This window comes from Bison bison, unplaced genomic scaffold, assembly GCF_000754665.1.
Source record: "Bison bison bison isolate TAMUID 2011002044 unplaced genomic scaffold, Bison_UMD1.0 scf7180017864498, whole genome shotgun sequence".
NCBI lineage: Eukaryota > Metazoa > Chordata > Mammalia > Artiodactyla > Bovidae > Bison > Bison bison.
Genome location: NW_011495057.1, coordinates 11,161,844 through 11,166,056, shown reverse-complemented (window position 1 = coordinate 11,166,056; position 4,213 = coordinate 11,161,844). Strand labels below are relative to the sequence as shown.

At 39.1% G+C, this 4,213-nt stretch overlaps 1 protein-coding gene across 8 annotated transcripts in view; it reads right to left on the bottom strand.

The window, feature by feature from the left end:
• Positions 1-4,213, bottom strand: part of MEP1B (meprin A, beta) — a 36,261-nt gene that overhangs the window by 24,134 nt on the left and 7,914 nt on the right. The window lies entirely within an intron of this gene.

Sequence of the window (4,213 nt, the reverse complement as noted above, 5' to 3'; positions counted from 1 at the left end):
CTGGTATTCCCATCTCTTTCAGAATTTTCCACAGTTTATTGTGATCCACACAGTCAAAGGCTTTGGCATAGTCAGTAAAGCAGAAATAGATGTTTTTGTGGAACTCTCTCGCTTTTTTGATGATCCAGCGGATGTTGGCAATTTGATCTCTGGTTCCTCTGCCTTTTCTAAAACCATCTGGAAGTTCACAGTTCATGTATTGCTGAAGCCTGGCTTGGAGAATTTTGAGCATTACTTTAATAGTGTGTGAGATGAGTGCAATTGTGCGGTAGTTTGAGCATTCTTTGGCATTGCCTTTCTTTGGGATTGGAGTGAAAACTGACCTTTTCCAGTCCTGTGGCCACTGCGGAGTTTTCCAAATTTGCTGGCATATTGAGTGCAGCACTTTAACAGCATCATCTTTCAGGATTTGAAATAGCTCAACTGGAATGCCATCACCTCCACTAGCTTTGTTCGTAGTGATGCTTTCTAAGGCCCACTTGACTTCACATTTCAGGATGTCTGGCTCTAGGTCATTGATCACACCATCATGATTATCTTGGTCATGAAGATCTTTTTTGTACAGTTCTTCTGTGTATTCTTGCCACCTCTTCTTAGTATCTTCTGCTTCTGTTAGGTCCATACCATTTCTGTCCTTTATCGAGCCCATCTTTGCATGAAATGTTCCCTTGATATCTCTAATTTTCTTGAAGAGATCTTTGGTCTTTCCCATTCTGTTGTTGTCCTCTATTTCTTTGCATTGGTCACTGAGGAAGGCTTTCTTATCTCTTCTTGCTATTCTTTGGAACTCTGCATTCAGATGCTTATATCTTTCCTTTTCTCCTTTGCTTTTCACTTCTCTTCTTTTCACAGCTATTTGTAAGGCCTCCTCAGACAGCCATTTTGCTTTTGTGCATTTCTTTTCCATGGGGATGATCTTGATCCCTGTGTCCTGTACAACTTACGTAATATTAAACATCAACTGCACTTCAATTAAAAAGCAAAAATTAAAAAGAAAAGAAAAGAAACAGGTACGTAAAGCTTATAAGATTAGGATAGCCTTAGGTAAAATGCATGGCAAAAATAACCTAAGAGGTATAGTCAGATTAAAGCTCACTGGGGACTTCCCTGGTGGTTCAGTGGCTAAGACTCCATGCTACCAATGCAGGAGGCTCAGGTTCAATCTTTGGTCAGGGAACTAGACCCCACATGCCACAACTAAGAATTTGCATGCTGCAACTTAAAAAAAGATCCCGCATGCCCCTGTGAAGACAGAAGATCCCATGTGCTGAAACTGAGACCTGGTGCAGCCAAATTAAAAAAGAAAAAAAAAAAGCTCACTGGTCTTTCATGGAACACAGGAGAATACAGTTTTATATATATAGTTTTAATCATGCATATGTATATATATATATATGATTTTGAAACAAAAATATTTTTAAACTTTTAATCAAAAGGTTAAAACCAAAAATAAATATTTAAATAAGGAGAGGTTAGTAAAAGTACAAACTTTCAGCTATCAGATAAATAAGGCCCAAGGATCAAATGTAAAATGTGGTGTTATAGTTGATAGCACTGTATTGCACAATTGAAATTTGCCAAGAGAGTAGAACATAAATGTTTTCACACACAAGAAAAATATGTGAGGTGATGGATGTGTCAGCTAACTTAACGGGGGAATCCTTTCACAGTGTATACACATGTCAAATCACCACAATATATACCAAGTATCTAACAATTTCATGTCAATTATACCTCAATAAAGCTGAAAAAAATTGTATTTTAATAAAGTATTTCAGATCCCCCTCATTCCGAAAGTCAATGGACATCATTTTCTCCTCATGTTACACAACTCTTTAGTTTCTAATTCTATAAATTACTGTTGCTTTGGCTTTTTCTACCCTACTCTTGGTTTTTCATTTGTTTATGGCCAATCTTGCCTTCTCAAAAACTTTTATCAGATCTTCCATCTATGTCAATTCCAAAAAGTTGCTCTCCCAGGCTGAATTCCACTCTGTGCCATCGACCTCAATCCAATCTTCCTGGGTCATCCAGAAAGATCCATTATCTATGGCATATGTGTGATATGCAAGGTACCTATGAAAAACTCATCCATACCCATGGCTTCAACCATCTCCCATACCCTTAGTAATTCCCTGTTAGATTTCTCTATCTTGAATGACCAGACCAGACATCAAGACATCATACGATCCACCACAGTGAGCCTGAAGCATTTCAAATGCTGCATGCCAAAAAGCAATTTCCACCACACTTCTCCATCTCACCCTCTTCAAGACATATTCCCTATTCTTGTTAAAGTCATTGCCATCCACCCAGTCACCTAAGAATGAATCCTGGGCACTAGCCCTTCTTTCCCTAGACCCACCTTCTTCTTGATCTCTCACAGTCAATCACCGAATCTCATTGCTTCCTAAGCCTCTCTTAGAATGATTCACTCTTGTCTATCATGGCTGAGAGAGTCTTGGTTTAGAAACGCTTTAATCCTTCTCTGAATTTCTTCAACAGTCTAACTGATCTCCCTACTCTTTTCCTGCCCCACTGATAACACATCTTCTGGACTGCAACCAGAGTGATAATCATCTCATTTCTGCACTAAAACCTTTGGTGGTTCCACATGACCCTTGGTATACATACCAAGTTCTTTAACACAGGAAAGACTCAAGGCTGGATTCTGCCTCCCTGTTCAATTTCATTATCTCCCCACTCTCAACCTAATTCTAACCAGTGGTTTCCTCCTTTCCCCATGCCTTTGCACATAGTGATCCGTCTGTTTAGAGCATCCTTCCCTTGCTGTCAGAGGCTGCACTAGCCCACACAGTCCCTTAGAAAGAAGCACCTTGCTGTACACCAGAAATCAACACAATATTATAAATCAAACATACTTTAATTAAGAAAGGAAGGAAGGGAGAATGGAAAGAGGGAAGGAAGAAACGGGCACCAAATCTGAGCAGATACTGCCAGTACTGTCTTGGTAGGTGGATGAATAGTACTTCATTCAAGAGATGAATGCCTCTTGATGAATATGATGCAAACTTAATTTCAGTCCCATTTTCCCCCCTCCCCAGGCACCTTTGTGTGGAGTACAACTTGCACAAGCTTCACAGCAGCCCTACTGCACAGGGTCACTTGCCCCCTATTATATATGCCTTTATATCTAGTTTGAGTTAAATGTCCTCCAATGGGCTCCCATAGTTCTTTGAACATATCATCAATCATAATATTTATTCCATTCTATATAATTAGCTTTTGATTTATAATTATCTCTACTGAAATGAGGCTTCCTAAGTTTTGTTAGTGAAAAAGAATCTGCCTGCCAATGCAAGAGACACAAAAGACATGAGTTCAGTCTCTGGGTCAGAAAGATTCCCTGGAGTGGGAAAGAGCAACCCACTCCAGTATCTTGCCTTGAGAATTCCATGGACAGAGGAGCCTGTGGGATACAGTCTTTGGGGTCCCAAAGAGTTGGACATGACTGAGCACACACACTGAAATATATGATGTTAGTCGCTCAGTCAATGTCCAACTCATTGTGACCCCATGGACTGTATAGCCCACCAGGCTCCTCTGTCCATAGGATTTTCCCAGCAAGAATACTGGAGTGGGTTGCCATTTCTTCCTCCAGGGGATCTTCTAGACCCAAGGATCCAACCCATGTCTCTGTCATCTCCTGTATACAGGTAGATTCTTTACTGCTAAGCCACTGGAGAAGCCCAAATAAATGATACTTAAGCGAAAATTTCCCAAATGGCAGTTCCTAAACTGATGCTGGTCAGTGATATCATTTTTACTAATCCATGGGTAAAATGAGAATTTTGTTTAGTGTTTTCCATGACAATAAATTTCCAATACAGAAAACTTGCCCTTTCTTTTGGATTAGATTCTTCTGACTTTTCAGTATTAAAACATTATTTATTTTATAAAAAGAGGATGATAAAAAGAAAGTGGGTTCTTGTTAAATTCCTGACTTGGCAAAATAAAATGTTAGTAAAATAATGACAGTTCCTAGAGTTTTGTTTGTTTGGTGCTTGTTTTTCAGTCATGTGTTAAGTCTAAACATAGATGAAGCCTCTGCTTTAAAATAAAGACTAGCTTCTCAATCTTTATGTTCCAACTGTCCAATACAGAGTAGGCTTTCTGTAAATCTTGGCTGAATTAATCCCTTTACTGGTCAAATTAATCCCTTTACTTTATTAGTCAAAGACTAATCACTGCT